Genomic DNA, 20,032 nt, shown 5'->3' on the forward strand with positions numbered 1-20,032 from the left:
CGCGATTCCAAGGCGACAATATAGACAAATAGTGAAAAATAGAAGTGTCAGAATAGGAGAAAAAATATAAGCAATAACGAGTGCATTGGGTCACTGGTGTGTTTTGATTAGATTTTGAAATTTGAGAAACAAATGTGCCGAAGAGTTATGCAGTGCTCTTTATAGAAAATATATATATAAGTAATATAGAATATTGTCATATCAACAACCTCATATCATTTGCAAGATGCTACTTGGTACAAAACATTAGTATACATCAAGGGGCAAAGTAATTTGTGTCGGGGGGCTACAAGAGCGAGTTTGGTCGTCTCTGTTCGTGGGCAATTTTATATGCCTGTCGGACCAAAGCACGCGTTAAGGGTCTTTATTAGGTATTTTTATGTCACAATCAAAGTTCCATGCAAATTTGTTAGATAATATTAGTTAGTATTGATCGTGTATATGCATTTGATAAAACCATATCTACAATTTGTACAACTATATAAGTTTTCTTTATTAATTTACTAAAAGGGTTGTAAAGCATTAGTAAATAGGGCGAAATGGTGTACTGACAACAAAAGTACATTATATAACAATACAAAAATAATAAGAAATGTATACCACATTATTTCCTTACCTATAAGATGGTTTTATATATCAGTTGGAAATTAGGTACTCTAACTCAATATACATATATACAGTTTTAATCACTCTATTCTTGTTTCTTATTTGACAATTGAGTTATCGAGATAAAATGAAATTTCATCGATCAAACCTTAAATTTTTGGCAACGAAACCCAATCTTTTGCCACTATCAAAGGTTGATTTGATAAGGAATTAAACTGTGATTTTCCTTTGCTAGCCAACAAAAGTCGTGAACTCTTACGAGTATTTTTACTCTTGCTCCTAAATAAACCATCACATTGTAGCATTTTTTCTCAAGCGGTATATCATAAAAAATTGCTAAAAGGTTGGTTGGTTATTTTGCGTTTGACAAATCTTTTAAAGAAAAACACTTTTAGAGTTGAGCCTCAAAATCTTCAAAGGGAATAAGCATGGCCCAATTGTAAACCATCAAATCGATCAAACCTTAAATTTTTGGCAACGAGACCCAATCTTTTGCCACTATCAAAGGTTGATTTGATAAAGAATTAAACTGTGGCCATCCTTTGTTAGCCAACAAAAGCCGTGAACTCTTACGAGTATTTTTACTCTTGCTCCTAAATAAACCATCACATTGTAGAATTTTTTCTCACGCGGTATATTATAAAAATTTGCTAAAAGGTTTTATTTTGCGTCTGACAAATCTTTTAAAGAGAAACGCTTTTAGAGTTGAGCTTCAAAATCTTCAAAGAGAATAAACATGGCCCAATTGTAAACCATCAAATTGTAGTATTTTTCGCACTCTGTATACCATAAAAATTTGATAAAAGGTTTTAATCTGCATCTTACATATCTTTGAAAGGAAAACACTTTTAGAATTGCGTCTAAAAATCTGCGAAGGGAAGAAACGCCCAATTATTTATTTACATTGCTAAATACCGCCAGCAGAATGTAAGTGATTGTTTGGGATATACCTCTGCAATATGTCTTTGGCACATGTCTCCAAAAAGTCAGTTCTGAGCACCGGGAAAAAAAGGATTAAGAAAGCTCGCATCGTCGCAAGAAAAAACAGGAAAAGAATTTCCGTTTAGATGGTCTGGGGCCAAGTCGAAATTTTGGTTTCCAGCAGGCAAACGTTTGTTCTACCATCAGAAATAGGATTGAAATTGGAACTTTTTTTGATTTCATTTTTGATAAATGTGTTATGGTTTCCTCAATTTCCACTTTATCTATTGGCTACAAAATGATAAGACTGATTATGTACTTTATTTCAGAACCAGTCTTGAACAGCAGTTAATCTAGTCATTAATTATTTGAAGGTTCCGCATATATTGCAGTCAAACTGTGTACTAAGAAAATCCAAAATTCACTTTAATTAGTTCTGCTAAACAGAGAGCTGAAATTGTCTTAATGTGCCATTTTAAAATGTACAGTGGTCAGTCAAGTGTTTAACGGATATATAGTGTAACAGAGGCACTTTATTATTTTTATCTCTTTTTTTGTATGTCTAGAAATGTAAAAATCCACACATGTAATCAATGTTTAAAAATCCACACATGTAATCAATGTTATGATACTAATGAATATGACCAAGGTAAATTCTTAATTTTTTTAAGTCAATTACTTACTTCGTTTGGAGTACCAGAAACTGAATTCACTACGAATTTTGACCAGGATGAACGGCATGTGGAATGCAATTTTAGATTCCCTTGCCAAGTAATTTATCCAGCTGTTTGTTTAGCAAGTTTTAGGAAACACAGTGGTAAAAATTTGAATTTGGTTTCGCTAGGTAGAAATCGTTTGATTTCTCTTTTTGTTCTTAATTTTTTATTTGGTTTCATTTTTTTATTTTAAATATCATTTATTATTGAAAGCATTTTGAAATCCAATATTTTCTGAAATCCAAGATATATAATGTGTATTAAACGGATTATTTTGTAATGGTCAGTTCTGTTTTTTGTAAAATGTCATTTAATGTGTCCAGTTAGTTACCATCTTGTATTTTTGATCCAATAATAAACGTAGCTAGTAGGTAATCACTTTGTATTATGTTCATCCCTTTATTTATCTGAACTTCTCTTCGTCAACAAATAAATAATTCTAACAATTTTTAATAAAGACCACGTAATGTTCCTTTTTTGATTAGGATATTTTGGGAAAAGATTAAACCTGTTTGTTCTACTGTTTTTATATTTTTTTTTAGTTCGGTATAAATCCTAATCCTAATCCTATTTCAAATTATACTGGCTTTCAAATTACAAATCTATACTGGCATCAAGTGGCAAGAATAAAGGTTGAACAAGAACTGTCGGATAAAAGAAATATAAAAAAAGGAGTGAGACAAGGCTGTATATTGTCGCCTTTACTTTTTAACTTAATATTCGGAGGAAATATTTAAGGAAGCCTTAATGGAGACAACCGAAGGTATTATTGTGAATGGAGTAACCGTCAACAATATTAGAGATGCCGATGATACCTTAGTGCTTGCTAATTGCGGAGAAGACCTTCAAAATCTAATGAAGAAAATAAAACAGACTTGTGATCAGTATGGATTAAAACTCAACGTTAAGAAAACTAAATATATGATAGTTAGCAAACAAAATTATATACAGGATGACGATATAAAAGTCGGAGATGCCACACTGGAGAGAGTAGAGAAACTCGTGTATCTCGGCAGTAATATCAATGAGAGCTGTGATCTAACCGCAGAAATTAAAAGCCGAATAGAACAAGCTCGAGCTGCCTTTGTAAAAAATGAGAAACGACTTTGCAGTCACGATCTTAGCATTAACCTTAGAGTTTGAATGACATCTTGCTACATCTTTCCTATCCTGCTGTATGGAGTGGAAGCGTGTACTCTAACTGAGGTCATCCTTAGACGCTTGACAGCCTTTGAAATATGGGTATACAGACGACTACTGAAAATAAGCTGGGTCGACAGAGTTAGAAATGAGGAGGTCCTTAGATGGCTGAACCAAACAACAAAACTGGTCAATATAATAAAGAAACGCAAGCTGGAATACTTCGGTCACATTATGAGACACCCTGAAAAATATGATCTTTTACATCTGATCATTTAGGGAAAGATCCAAGGTAATCGTGGTCCTGGTAGAAGAAGAACATCATGGCTGAAAAATCTAAGGCAATGGTATGGAAAATCAACTACATCGTTATTTAGAGCTGCTGTCAATAAAGTCACGATAGCGAATATGGTAGCCAACATGATATCCAACGATCGATAACGGTCCTGGAACTAGAAGAATCCTATTTCGGTATAATCCTTTTGGATCCTCTAAAATATACGATCCTCGAGTTTTCTTTGTCACTAAGAAAAAAGGTAAGGCGGCGCACTTTTTTTATTTCAATGTTTTTTATCTACTTCCCTTTCAGTTCGTGCCATTCATTGTTTTACCTTCGTTTCGACTTTAGTATCCCCAATCTAGATCTATTGACCCACTTCGTTTAAGTTAAACTACAAGACAAATTTTCTCTTGTGTTAATTTTACGTTACGCAAAATAGTACACAACTTCTGGGCTCCTTCTACCAAACCAGATCGATTTGACTTTACAAAATAATTCAAGAGAAGAACAGAATAGATCTTTTAGGTAGAAGTACGACTTATCTCCTTAGTTGACAGTAATTATGTATATATATATATATATATATATATATATATATATATATATATATATATATATATATATATATAGTATATAGTATGTAAATATATATATAATAACAGGCAGATTCTACGAAAATGCATAGGGAGCAGATAAACATATTGCCAATTAATACCTGAAACAGGTCTTTTCAGAATCTGACTACGTAACAAACCTATCTATGGGACCCTGATAATAGGCTTTCTTAGAAGCCTAGAACTTTTTGACCGATCGGAGATGTAGTATATATGTAGATTTTTTTAGTTGCAGTGCTCAAGGTTCTAAGAAACCAAATTACCCGTTTAAAACCTTGCGAAAAAACGATGATTTTAGCACGTAATGGACATGATGGGCGATGAAATAGCAACAAGAGTGCAATTAAGGAAACACATCAAATCCGAGAAAAATCAAGAGAACCATTACATCTTCACCGTTGACAGAAAACAGTAAATTAAGCAAAATATTGCAGTAAAATTACAATATGTAGTTTTAAAAACAATCCTTTCAAAAATTTGTATCGTAAAATGTAAAAAAGTATTCTAAAATATTCTGTATATTGCCATACATTGTTGGTTTTATTTCATTTGCGAGCATTCTCCTTTTTTATTACTTTTTTATTATTTACTGTTCATTTTAGTATTTTTTGTTTCGTCTTGTTGTTTTTAATACATATTTTACTTGTTTTTTCAGGCAAAACGGGAAATGTTGTTATTGCTAGCATTTTATGTTATTTTTAATAACGTGGTCTTTGAAATTTTTAAGCAATATTCCTTACACAGCTATTAATTGTGTGTTTTATTTCATTTGTGAGTATTGTCCGTTTTTATTCATTATTTGTTTTTTTTTTTCATGTTATTTTCTTATTTTATGTTTATTATCTTTTTTTATTATTATTATTTATGTTTATAATTTCACTACTTTTTTGTTCAATCAGTATTGTATGGTATTGATAAATATTATGGATTTTTAAGTAGGTAAATAAAGATTTTTTGTTTTCATCTTGGTATAACTTCTACTCAATTTCTTTTTTGATAACTCATATTATTTTGATTTTATTACCTTTTTTGTAAAATTGAAATACAGTAACTCTTCTTATGTTAGAGAAGTTGACTCCTAACCCAAAATAACTGACCAAAAAATAATTAATACATAAACCGAAATTAACTGTGCGTATTTTGTGGGGAACCAGTTATGTTATGTTTATTTGGAGTTTATTTTTTATTTCCGTATGACAAACATTATTCAGGGTAGACCATTTTTGGCTTGCCGTCTTTAATGTCTTATGAATAATTGAACGCGCCAAGTCAAAGGTCAAAATGTGACTGAATGTTACGTACGTTTCTAATAATATTACAAAGCTAGAAAAAAACTAATAAGACAAATATACATTTCTGGAGTAATTCACATTCTCACCGCAAACTCTGCCAATTCTGGTTGGAATTGCTACTAAATATTCTTTTAGACGTTACCAGCAAGGAATAATAAGAGAAATTATTAATGCAAGTGTAATTAGATACTAAAATACAGCACGAAGTATGTTAATTACCAAAACTATTTTATTGCACTAAAACCGTAGTAATAAAACATAATATATACTCTTGTATGCATATTTAAAGTATATTACTTGTTATCAACATTATATACATTCTTCAGAACAGCGAAAGAATGAAATAAGATGCAAAACATCTATTAAACTTTTAAACTTAATTGTGTTTTTATGGGTTAAGATTAAAGACCAAGACACAATATTACTCTTTAAAACTAATTTATTTGTGACATCTAGAATTTACAAAGTTCTTAAAATATGCTCAATAATTTTGAAAATGATTTTACTTTTTTGTTTACACTTTTAATATGACAAAAACTGACTTCAGGCAAATATTAATATCTGATAGGTATATGTATTGCAATCTTAAGCTTAGAACTTGTGTAACGATATTTCAATTTGAGTAAAATGTCTAATAATTTTTAAGGACTCACTATATAAATATATATATGAAAGAGTTTGCAACTCCTATCCCCAGAATTTTCCCTAAAACCAGCCTCGTAGGGAGGAGAAACAGAAGGCATCGATTTACCAAGAATCTGTACACCGTACAAAAAAATGTTTCAAACAATAATTGGAGCTGAGATAATTTTAAACAAAAATGTTTGTAAGCACTTTTTCTGTAAAATGAACCGTTCTCTCAGAAAAGAACTTAAAGCGACCGGCAATTTTGAATGTCAGTTAAATTCGACGCACCTCAAATCAATTTTTTAAATAAAATTTGTATCAACTGGACGGCAAAAATTCGATATCTTTTGGTCAGAGTTTCCTATCGACAAAAATCGAAACGAGTTTTAAAAGTGAACAGTGCAGCATTCTTATGCAATTTTTGCATCTTACCGCAAATAAACAGTTTCTATAAAACTATTAAATAAATAAACGTTGCACGATCTTTGCCATTATTTACGAATCTTATGAGCTCAATTAAATTTATCATTTTCGTTGTCCGATCACTATGGAATTTCCATTAGTAGAGCCCATTCTTCAAAACCTACGGTATAAAATTTCGATTTTGAGTTTTGCCAACAGATAAGAGGTATTTGAAATATGTCTAAAATGCGCTAAATTTAAGCTTTCACATTAAAAACGGTCTAAAGTGTTTAAAACTCCTTTTCGATTGCAGAAGTACGTTTTTTTAAACTACACCATTTCAGCAACAAATTCCACCTAATGCCATCTTCGTGAAAGCATTCCTCGCGGCGTGAGATCGTTTGTACTGTAAAAGTTTAAATTCAGCGTTTTTAGGCGTAATTCAAATGTTTTATATTTGTTGGCATAACTCAAAATCGAAATTAATCGTTTTTTTACTGCGACTGGTTTATGGAAGGGATAAATTTTATTGATCTTATGAGAATCGTAAAAAAGGCAAAAATTGCGCAGCGTTTGTTTATTTAACAGCACTATAGAAACTGACAACTTCATTTGCGACAAAATGCAAACATTACATACGAAAACGACACTCTTTATCTTAAAAAACTATTTCAACCTTTGGCGATAGGGCACTCTCACCAAAAGATATCTAATTTTTACCGTCGAGTTGATACAAATTTTATTTAAAAAGTTGATTTCGCGCCCGTAACTGATAATTAAAATCGCAGTTCGTTTTAAGCATTGTTTCTGAGAGAACGGTTCATTTTACACAAAAAGTACTAATCGACATTTTTGTTCAAACTTATCTCGGTTACATTTCTTGTTTGAAACATTTTTTTCTACAGCGTACAGCTTCTTGGTAAATTTATATTTTCCGTTTGCCCTATACGAGGAAGGTTTAAGGGGGGGAGCCCGGGAGTAGGAGTAGCAAAATGTTTTTCATCTTTTTTGGGGTCCCAAAATTTACATTCTCAGAATAATTCAGCTCGTTCGTCTCATTTTTGGAGATCAAATCTCTGATGACTGGACTACTAAGACTTTTTTATTACACATTTTGAAATAAACGTACCTTACACATTTTTAACTGATTTAAATATCTGCAAGATGGATATTTTAAATAAAAAGGGAAGTTTAAAAATTACCTGTTATTATAATATTATAATGGAAATCTGGGTTTTTATATTTTGACGATCTTTTAGATTTTAAACTTAATACACTGTATATAAAATTTTAGATGACACAAATAAATATCTTTCAAGATATCACAATAGCATTTTTCTCTTAAAAATGTGGAATTGGAATATAAAAAAGCAAACATCGTGGGAAGTAATGTCGTGTTTTTAAACGCAAAATAATTTTAGTTATTGTAGTTTATATGGAGGAGACAGATATAACGACTTGATAAAGAATTTCAGATCATCAAAAGGTTTTACTGCACAAATGTATCAATATGAATGTATAATATTTAAATAGAAATATATCTATTTATCGTAATAATGTAAAAATGGACTTAAATATTGTATTACAATCTACGTTCCATTATGAGTGTCTTTAATTATTATAACATTACTAATATTAAAAAAAAACTTCGATGTGATAAAAAATGTGACTTTTTACAATTTATGAATCCTTTGAATAATAGAAGCTATTTTCAGTTGGTATTCAGGGAAGCGTTACTTTTGCATGGAATTTTAATTGTGGGGACATTTGGGATGATCTACTGGTAGAAAAAGTGCCAAACCCAATAAAAATACCAAACAAAAACCGAAAGGTACTATAAATTCAGGCATTCTATTTTAAAAATTTACTATCATTTTAGAAGCCAAAGTAAATTCAAAATAAAACTGAACCTTACCATCTGATTTTCCAAGTAGCATTGAAAAAAATGAACAAAGAGACATATTTTTTGTGAATTCTTTGTTTTACTCAAAAAAATATAAGCGTGTTTTTGTAAGAGCTATTATGGTGTGTATTATAAATTATATTTATTATGTTTCGTTATATTTATTGTATGTGTATTTTGGCGTATAGTTTATTATATATAGACGAATATTAGTAGAATGTCGAAATAAATATTAAATTAAACAAATATAAACGTTTGTTGAAACATTCATCAAATTATAAATATATACTTTCAAAAATTAGCAGATAAAAAATTGCGATACGGTTCATTTCATTATACCAAAACTTTCAGTTTCGAAATTCCGTAAAGGTGCATTTTTACTTCGATTCGGAAAACAATCTACGAGTTAGCAATAATACTTTTAAACTACTAAGAATTCAGTTTGAAATCATTAAAATGTGTGTTGAATACGAACACGGCGCCACAGAGTAAAAAAGTTAATATTTTAAACAATTATATACTCAGTGACATTAGAAGTGTTACACCCAGAACAAATAATTTCTTGAACTTAATTTTTTGGCAACATGGTAGATTTACATCAAGAATGAAACGATAACGTTGTCAAGAATTTTTACTAACAAGTAATCAAAAAAAAAATTAATAATGTGTTTGGCGACCCCGCAGCTGAATACACTCCTGTATACTTCTAGGCATTGACAAAATGAGATCATCGATGTCTGCCTGTGGCATCTCGTTCCAAGCAACTTGAACTTCATGTATTAACTGTGTCAGAGTCTGTGAAGGAAGGTGCAAAGTGGACAGTCTCCTTCCCATCATATCCCATACATGTTCGATAGGATTTAAATCTGGAGCACGGGGCGGCTACGACAAAACATTAACGCCAGCTTCTTGGAGAAAGTCCATAGTTTGACGAGCAATATGAGGACGCGCGCTGTCTTGCTAAAAAAGGACGTCTTGACGGCCGTCGAGATAAGGTAGTAAAGTGGTTTGTAAGATGTCATCATCATAACGCGCAGCTGTCATATTGCCTCGAATAAATATAAGTGGTGATCGGCTACCATAGGCAATAGCCCCAAAAACCATTATTCTAACTGTCCTGTGTACATGCCTCTCAACAGCAAACCCGGTATCTCGTCGTTCTCCACGGCGGCGTCTTACCATGCTAACCATTATGCATTCCTAAACAGAATCGTGATTCATCACTGAATGCTATATTACGCCATTCTGCACCCAATGCTGCCGTTCTTTGCATCAATTCAAACATTGATGACAGTGGTCCACAGTCAAAGGAAGCACTAGTCGTGGGCGGAATGAAACCAGTCCAAAGGCTCGAATGCGACAGTGTAATGTACGGAATATATGGAAGGACCTTACTGGCCATTCCATAAAAGCTTTTCGTCCAATCCATTGCCTAGGAAACCGTTGATTAAGGTATCGCATTATGCTATAATGCGAAGGTGTACCGTCTTATTGAAAAAATAAATCCTCTTTGATATACTTGCTAACAGTTTCGATTATATCTGTCAAAATGGGATCCAGCTGTGTCGTATAATAATTCTAGATATATTCTAAAACAAATCCATCCTCTATCCTATGGCTGTACAGCCCAATTTTAGCCCTGGCCTCCCTCAGCAAACCTCTCCATTCGTTATGGTCTGTAGCCATTCTGCTTCACGATGGACTGACAAGGAGACTTCTTGAGTTATTATCCACATCTACCTTCCATCGCTTTCTCGGTTTTCCAGTAGGTCTCTTTCCCTGCATTCTTTCATTTAATGGTTTTTTTGGATGTTAAATACGTGGCCTGCGATTATTTACGATATTTGAACAATAGTTCAAATAACTAAACTTTTTTGCAAATTTCTTTCCATTTAGTTTTTGACGTGACGGTAAAAATGTATCATTAACACTAGCAAAAAACATAGGCGTTACGTTTAGTTTTTAAAAGGTGTAGCTCTATTGATAAATTGATACTGTTTCACAAAAATGAAAGTCATCAAAAGAAAAATCATAGATGCCTGTCTAATGATGTGCCGCACATGGTATATTCCCTATTTAAAGTTAAGGGTTTGTGGTACTGGAAGTGACATATCTATATCGTTAAAAGATGATCTTTGGAACAAAAATCTACCTGTTTCAGCATTTTCATAAACTCGAATGAATATTGCCAAATATCAAGGCGGATTCTTTTGAGTGGCCGTCCATGTATTTGGCGACAATACTCTATATTTACAAGCCTATCCTACATGTCAATCCTTTTGACTTTCTGTAGGATAACTCTTAAAGAAAAAGTCCCAGATTGGTGAAAATTTAGTACATAGGTACTTTCTTAATCCAGGGAAGAACTGTACTAAATTTGAGGTTGAAAGGTTAAAGCTCACCAAAATTACCCTTAACTTAGATAACTGAGTAACTTAGAGGACGTAGAGTCTTGAACTTGAGTAGTTATTTTAGGACTTCTTCTTCGATAAAAGCTGTCCATTATCAGCTCCTATGATCCGGCTTTCGCGGAAGCGAAAGCGTTCTAGTTTTCTTAATGTATAACCTATAAACTAATTTTGCAGTCAATACCTTGGACCTCGTCTACGTTTCTAATTACTTTGCTATCGTTTACTTTTTATTATATAATTATTAAGAAACCAACACGTTCATCTTGAGCTCGTGCCGTCTCTATCCTTTTGACTTTTTGTAGGATAACTCTTAAAGAAAAAGTCCCAGAGTCGTGAAAACTTAGTACATGGGTACTTCCTTAATCCAAGGAAGAACTGTACTAAATTTGAGGTTGATAGGTTAAAGCTCACCAAAATTATTCTTAACTTATATAACTGATTGTCGTAGAGGACGTAGTGTCTTGAAACTTGAATAGTTATTTTACGACTTCTTCTTCTTTTTATGTAGACATGACTCTGTCTGTTTTTCAATGTGCCTCCAGTAAGTTGTCGTTCTATCGATTTAGTGGTCTTTCTACTGATCGTTTTCCTATTGGGATATCTTTACTACTCTATTTGTTGTCATTCGGCTTATATGATCGTTCCATTAAATTCTTCTATTTCTTACCCAGTCCTTGATGTTTTCCACCTTACATCTATGTCGTATGCTACTATGCTAATAAAAGATTGATGACATCGAAATTATTAGACAAAAGAACCAAAATGACTATCTACAGAACACTGATTAGACCCGTAGTAACCTATGGATGTGAAACTTGGGTAATGACGAAAAAAGATGAAGCCTAAATCAGGACATTCGAGAGAAAAATACTGAGGAAAGTATATGGCCCGGTACAAGAGGAAGATGGCACATGGAGAATCAGGAGAAAAAAAGGAAGGCCCAGAACGAGATGGTTGGATGACGTGGAAGACGACCTGAAAACAATGAACATAAGACAATGGAGAAGAAGGGCACAAGAGAGATCTGAATGGAAGGACATAGCCAGACAGGCAAAGACCCATCCAGGGTTATGATGCCAAAAGAAGAAGAAGAAAAATCTATGTCGTATATCTGTACTTATAGCTCTGTTCCGTAGTGTTTTACCATTAATTTTTCTAAGTGTTTTCATGCTGTTTCGAACATCCTTTTTGTCCTCTCTGTATCAGGTCCTGTTTCTGCCACGTATATAATTATTGGTCTGGTGACTGTTTTGTAAATTCTGTCTTTTATTCCGTTCCCGATATTTTTATTTCTCCATATTCTTCCACTCAGGCAACCTGCGATTCTGTTTGCTCTATTCACTTGATCTTTCACTTCAGTTTCGAGTTTTCTGTAACTAGATAACGAAATGCCTAGATATATAAACTCCATCACTTGTTCTATTGCTTCTAGCTCCAATTAACATCTTAGTAAACTTGCTGTTATAACAATTAATTTTGTCTTTTTTTGGGTAAATTAATTAATTTTCTGGCGGTTATGTTGAATTGGTGCAGCATACGTTGTAAATCATCTTGACTTTGAGAGAATAGTACTGCGTCGTCTACATAGCAGATTATTTTAAGTTGTTTAGCTCCAATTTGGTATCCTTTTTTAGTTCTTACTTTTTTATTATTTCATTTACAATCAGGTTGAACAACAAAAGACTCAGGGAATCTATCTGTCTTATCCCATTGCTAGCTTTAGAGTCAGCTAGTTTTTCTTCTACTTTTACTTTGATTGTGTTGTTTTGGTAGATATTTTCGATCATTTTAATTATTACTAAAGGTATCTTTATTGCGTACAATAAGTAGATAACGTTCTTTAATTTTACCCGGTCAAATGCCTTCTTAAGGTCCACGAAACATAGATATGCCGGTTTTTTGTATTTTAATTATTTGTCTTGCACTTGCCTCATTATAAATATATCAAACCTTGTTGTTTAGTGTTATAATTTCATTCAGTTTATTTATCACTTTGGTTGTTAATTTTAGTGTTTAATAAATTAATTCCTCTGTAATTTTCCGGTCCGATTTGTCCCCCTTTTTAAGACAGGTATTAGGATGCTTGATCTCCATTCTTAAGGAATTCTGTTTTGTTATATTATTTTTTGGATCAGTTTTAGCAGTTATTTGGTCAGATCGTGTCCTCTGTACTTTATGAGTTCGTTCGGTATTCTGTCCTCTACTGGTGATTTTCTGTTTTTTAATTTCCTTAATGCGTCCTTTACCTCCCTATTTTAGGACTTAAATATGGGAAATATCCCATTTGCCGTCCGTAGGTACAGAATTTGCAAAAATACATGTCTGGTAGGTATCGTCAAATTATATCAGATTTACAGTCGTGTAAATCGAAAATATTCTGAGGGTCAAATAAATTGGTTTGTTTTTATGTCGATGATGGGTTAGTTAATACTCCGTTGGATCGGTTTACTGATTTTGTTATTGACAATGTGTCATGTCTCTATCAAAAAATCAGCTTTATTCGTCTATTATTGGATAAGCTTCCCGAAAGGCATTTTATTTTTCTCTGTTTCTTGCTATATTCACTAATCTAGAGCTGGTTAATTTTTTAGGAGTATCTGCTCACCGCCTTTGTGGTCTTCCCTTCCTATCCTGATTTTCCAAAGTATCCACTGTATGTTTATATTCATATCTAATGTTATATCCTGCAAATTGGCATTTTAGTTTCGCTGTTTCTCTTGTGGCATCTCTTCCATAGAAAAGCATTACTGTCAGTTTCACTGTCATTGTAAATATGTTCTCCATCTCTTAGTTGCCGATTATAAATACATTTTCTGTATATATTTCTTTTACGTTTCTGTAGAAGAATCAACAAAGACATTTGCGTATCGCTAACAACTAAGCCAAGTCGCTAAGTTAACAAAAAATGAAGCCCTTGATGAACTTAATGTGTGGATTACTTGTTAACATTTACTTTATAGTTTTACTTTTGGTTGTTTTTTTGATGTTGTTGTTATTGACAAATAAATTTAACATTTTAAATCTAATATTCCAATAATTTTCTTATTGTCCCAGTTTCACGTAGACGTGCGTTACTGCCCACACTCGTCTGCCTAAATACGTATTAAAAAACTAGAGCTAATCAGTTTGTAGTTAATTAGTATTTCAAAGTTAACTTCTATATTATAGTTTACCTTTCAGATATTTAATTATTATTTTTGTTATCGGCATAGCGTCAAATGTGGCGTTATAAATCTAATATTTGAATCAATCTCTTTTTGCCCCAGTTTCCAATATTCACGTAGATATGCGTTGCGGGCATAAATCATGTTTTTCAATTTCAATTTTAAACCGAATTTCATACAAAATCCATTACATATCACTGTATAGTAAACAGTGTTAGAGATGCAAGCTGTGTTAGTAGAAAACTTTTATTGTTATGTTTTGATATTTTTGGCGTTGTTTTCGTTGTTGTTTTGAAAGTTTTAATTACGTTTATTGTTTGATTTATAAGTCTATAAATCTATTGAGGCTTTTAAAAACATAGGTATACTATATGTTGTACAGAGTATATAGATATAGCTTGTATTCGAAGCTACAATTTAAGTCAAAAAGAAGAAACATTGATTTAATATCGGTTATTTTCTGTTATCTACTTTTACTCCCAATTATTAATGTCTTTTTTCGTATTAAATGTTAGTTTAGTTTACCTAGTATAGTTTTTCCCTTTTTCCCCTGTTTTTAAGGCTCTTGTCGTATTCTTCTTGGCGTTTCTTTATGTGTTGCCCCTTTTCCCATCTCTAGGATTGGTCTAGTTATTATTTAGGTTACTCTTTTTATACGTTTTTTCCCAATATCCTTCGTTGCTGTTACTTTATATTAATTGAGTTGTTCTTACAATTTATCTTTTTTTCTTGGTAGTCTATTTTGTAAATAAAGATGAATTTTCATCAACTTTTGTTTTATAATGCCACAAGAAAGATCAATGAAGAAACTCTACCGAGGATCCCCAGGAAGCAATCGACGAAGACTAGCCCTTTGCTGAGTCGATAATGGTAACAAACATCTGATGAAAGTGGGAGTCGGAAGATGGCGAAGATGGAAATTATGCTGGGCTTTAGTGCTATAGTGGTAGTATATTTTAAATTTTTACTAAATTTATTCAAACACTAGAATATCTAGCTCTATCAGCCCTTAACAAAAACTAAACACCACCCAAATAAGGCAGTACAGTAGCAAATTAAGAGACTCATTATTCATTTTTGATAACAAACAGTTATTTGAGTAAATAAAAAAATGCAGTGTCGTATTCTTTCACAGCATTTAGTTTATAGACAGTAACAATATAGTTCCTAAAACCAGTAGAAAAGGAATATATTAATTGACATACTATAATTGTAAAATTAACTTCATGTCACACATTATTTAAATCCTAGTTAGTTGCAGTATCACTGTGTCATCTAAGTTTATAATTTTGTTTTTGTTCAACAGATCTATATACATAAAAACCTTCTACATTTTGAACATGCGCTCTCCCTTCTTTTTCATGCTCCCTTTTGGTATTTTCTTCATTCCTGATTCAATTAAACGTATTGATTCAGGATCAATTAAACATATTTATTCTTACCAATTCTCTTTGTTCGTGCCATATATTTATAATTGCATTGAATGTGCAAAAGTAAGGAGAAAGTCTTAATATGGTATGACTCCCTTATTTTTAGATAATATTTTTTTCTGGCAATAAATATCGTATTCCTTTGATAGAGCTTTAATTGTGCAGCTGCAAGTACGATTCTAACCAAACTTATATAATAACGTGTCATCCAGATCAATAATTTCTCCTGCGCTTTTTCTCTATTAATAAATTTAATCCAATTTATTTTTTCATTTTAAAACGGGTTTGAAGTCATTTTCTTAGTATCTTACAAACAAACTTTCTTTTTGATGGAGTTTCTGCACCAACGTTCTGTATGGAATATTTTTAGACGAACTGCATCCATTTAACTTCAGTTTGTCAATTATCCTTCCTTAAACAAACCTTAGTATTATTTTTATATTCTTCTTTTATGTGCCGTCTTGTAAAAAAGGTTGGCGACCATCATACGATATGTTTCTCTGTTTTCTGCCGCAAGTATTATGTTTGTATAGTGTTTGGAACCATTCCATTGAGTTTTCTCAGACTAGATTTTTTTCTTCCTGTCCAACCCCCTTATGCCTTCAGTTTTTTCTTTCACTATGAGCTGTAGCATACTTTTCTTAATTACTAAACATATAGCCCAGAAATGACGCTTTTCTTCTTTTAACAGTTCTTAACAATTTCATTTCGTTGTCCATTTGTATTAATATCTCTGTCCGTCCAAGGTATTCTTAGTATGCGGCAATATATCAACATATTTAAAGCTTCCAACTTTCAGTAGAGAGTAACGTTTAGTAGCGGATATTCGAAAACTAACGCTTAGGTTGCGGTTACTTAAGAGCTTTCTCATCTTTATAAATCTAGATCTTGCTATTTAAATCCAAATCTTAAACTTTTCAGCAAGGTCTTACTTATCCAAATTCCATATATATTACGTCCAAATTGGTTGCCTGTAGTATTAACTCTAATGAGCATCATCTGTAAATATTTCATGTAATCGGGCAGTTTTAACAGTATTATCTGCATATCGAAGATTCCTTATTGATACGCCATTAATAATCTTGATGTATTCATTGCATTCTTACAGTGCCTCTACAAATATCTGTTCGATGTATAGATTGGACAATAGTGGACAAAGAATGCAGATCTGTCTAACCTCCTTAGAATGCCCATATCTGATGTGGGCATGTCCATATTTAATTCCAATATAGATTTTTAATAACCTGGATATCCTTAGTATCAAATCCTGAAAGATGTAATAGTTTTATAAGTTTGTCATATTTAATAGTGTCGAACACTTTCTTATAGTCGATAATGCAGGCGTAGACATATTTTTGTTGATCCAGGCATTTTTGCACCAAGACTTGCATTGCAAAGAGGGGCTCTCGTGTTTCAAAACCGCATCTAAAGCAGAATTGTGTTTTATCTTAACTTTGTTCTGATATTGTTCGCATTCTGGAATGGATATTACGCAAGAACACCTTAAATCATTAAAGTTATACGGCGATATTCACTGCACGTTTTAGAACTGTATTTTTTGGCAAGTGTCACAAACATTTTCTGAATAATTACGTCAGGTTATTCTCGTTTACCACTTTTAAAAATTCAATTGGAATTTCATCGTATCCCGTTGCTTTTCCATCTTTCGTTTGAGCTATAGCTTTTATTATCCAACTTTTCAACATCTTTGGTCCATTCCGTTTAAGAGTGGTCGTTATATTTTTGTTAAGTTTGTTGTTTTTGTGTACTAACCTTACATACTGCCTTTTCTTGTAAGTAAAAGTAAACTTTTTGATTTTTCTTTATGCATGTTAAAGCCAAAGATGCATGTCTTCATTCTAGTTCTTCTACATCTTAGCATTTTTCTCATAATTATTTTTCTGCTGACAGTACTTCTATCTAGTTGTCCATATCATTAGGGATTATTTAGATTTTCCCTTTTTCTGTCCAAAAAATGAAATATGTCTTGTCTGTCGTTCTTCTTCTTCCGCTCGGAGTAACCAATCAACTGTTTCGCATCTTTGCATGTGGCTTACCTTAAGTTGATTCAGTCTTTATCAATATCATTGGTAGTGGTTGTTAGGGCAACTATTATTAATGCTTTTTGTAGACTTTTATCTTAGGGTTTCTGACTTGATCCATATTTCATCGTTTGGTATTTTGTTTCCGAATTAAAAGTTTTAGTTGAACTCGTAATTGGGCTACAAGTGTAGTATGATCAGAATTTATATTATCTCCAAGATATGTTGTGGCTCATATTATTGTGTTTTGGAATCGTTTTTTTATTGTTATAAAATCTATTTGATCTAACCCGGTTTGTCCTGTGGTGACTTCTAAGTGTACAACTTTCTTAATTGTAATTTAAACTAAGTATTAGTGATAACTTAGTTGTTCTCCTGGAAAAAATGTATTAGCCGATCACCTAGTTAATTTTTTGTTCCCAGCTCCTACCTGCCAACTACATGACTCACTTCGCCTTTTCCTATTCTGATTTATATTCAGTAATTTATATTCATTTTGAAAAACTACGTTATGTAGAAACGCTTTTTGTGTTAATTCATAGTACAATGCGATTTAGTTGATAATTGTTCTCTCATTTCGGCATCATTATCATTCATAATCCAAGAGACGTACCTATTAGGTTTTTTCCAAGCACCAAAAGTTTTAATCACATTTGATTGGACAAAAATCACTTATTTTCTAAATAAATACAAATTCCTAACTAAACTACTTTAATTAGTCTTGTCAAAGTTATATTTTTTGTATATATTTGCAATTTCTATCTAAAATCATAAGGTAATGCTGTAAAAGTCTTAGAACCTCAGTGCAGTAATTATAAAAATTAAGAGCATATCGATAATTATTTATCGTCATCATCATCATTATCATTCAGGCCGTTATTCATTCTGCCACATGGTCCGCTGAGTGCCATTTTAGGCATGCTATGTGCTCTATGACATCTGCGACGCCTGTCCTTCTTCTTGTTTCTTCGTCTGCGAGAGTCCAAGTATCAACCGTTCCATTCTTCTTTGAACTACTCTGAGTTTGGTTCTGGTCTGTGCTTCGGCGCCATAAGTCATGACTGGAAGCGCACATTGGTCGCACGTTTTCTTTTTCAAATAATTTGTCATGTTGCTCTTGAAGATAAATATGTGATAGAACTTTATATGCGGGTCATGCTTAGGTGATTCTTCTTTGCAGTTCAAAGGTTTGGTTGTTCCTAGCAATTTGGATTTCATGACCTAAGTATATGTATTTATGAACTAATGCTATTTAGATGTAGTCGACTTTTGGATTTTCGCTTGGTGGCAGATTTGTCATGTATTGTATCTTTCCAAAATTTATGCTGCTGTTTATGCAATAAACTTCCTTACAGGCAGCATCTATCTCAGTAAACATTGTTCTAATCTCTTTTAAGTTATCGGTAATGCGAACTATGTCGTCTGCAAATTGTAGGTAGGGGAGAATTGCGCCGTCTACATTGATTCTTTTGGCGTCTCACTCCAATTTTTTCACGCGAATTAGTTTGGAGTACCGATCATTATATGACTTCCCTATAACGTTCTCATTACGCTGTTAATTTCTATCTTAAGCCAGGATCAATGGTAGGTTATTTTCGATGGTTTTTTTTAATCCCTCTTATATAGTCGAGGTGGCCGTTAGTGCTAAAGTTTTTCCTACCTGTCTGTTCCCTAGGTTAGTAAAAATCTAATTTTGTTTCCAGTCTATCTGTTATTATTCTTGTGAATAACTGGTAGGGATAGTTTAACAGGCTTACCAGTCGGTAAATCTCGAGATCTGTTGGATCGTTCTTGTTTGAAATAAGTATACTGCTGTTAATGGTTACAGTTATTTAATTAAATCAACTAGTCCAACGTAGGAATACAGTTTGATAGAAAGTTAATTTAATATCACTTTCTATTATATATTAATACAATATTAAATCTCGTATTGCTTTTATTTATATATGACAAAATCTGTGAACAAGTACCCAGCCTGTGCCTGCTCCCAGTCTTCGCTTGATCTACTGGACTCACCGTTTATGTTATCAGAAATGAATTAAAGTGAGTTTTTCAGATCGCCGGTACTTCACTACAGGAATATACTTAATCTCAATATATAGATAATAAAAGCAGATAGAAAGAAAGGAATACTACGTTAACGCGTGGATATTTAGTGAAAATTAATATGAATATGACAATCAGTTCAATCTGACAACGCTGGTGACTCAAAGATGCTATCACTGATAAGACTATAATACGAAATCTGCTCGTAGTTTTGTTCTCAGATTTCTCCTGCACACTCATATTTATTGCTTCAAAATTAAAGACAAATTAGTTTATTTAAAGATAAAAAAAAACATTCAAATACCTATTTCAAAATATATTTAAACCATTCGACATTCTACTAGTATTCGACTTTATCTCAGTGATCGTGTTTTTATTCAATTAATATTTTTATTTACAAAAGTCGTATCAAAACAGTAGCAAGTTTTTTCAATCATA

General features: G+C 32.4%; 1 protein-coding gene across 5 annotated transcripts in view; it reads right to left on the reverse strand.

The window, feature by feature from the left end:
• The window catches only part of LOC140449622 (serine/threonine-protein phosphatase 2B catalytic subunit 2-like), a 727,881-nt gene that overhangs the window by 102,488 nt on the left and 605,361 nt on the right, over positions 1-20,032 (reverse strand). The gene's annotated exons all lie outside the window — the stretch shown is intronic.

Source organism: Diabrotica undecimpunctata, chromosome 1 (genome assembly GCF_040954645.1).
Source record: "Diabrotica undecimpunctata isolate CICGRU chromosome 1, icDiaUnde3, whole genome shotgun sequence".
Taxonomy (NCBI): Eukaryota; Metazoa; Arthropoda; class Insecta; order Coleoptera; family Chrysomelidae; genus Diabrotica; species Diabrotica undecimpunctata.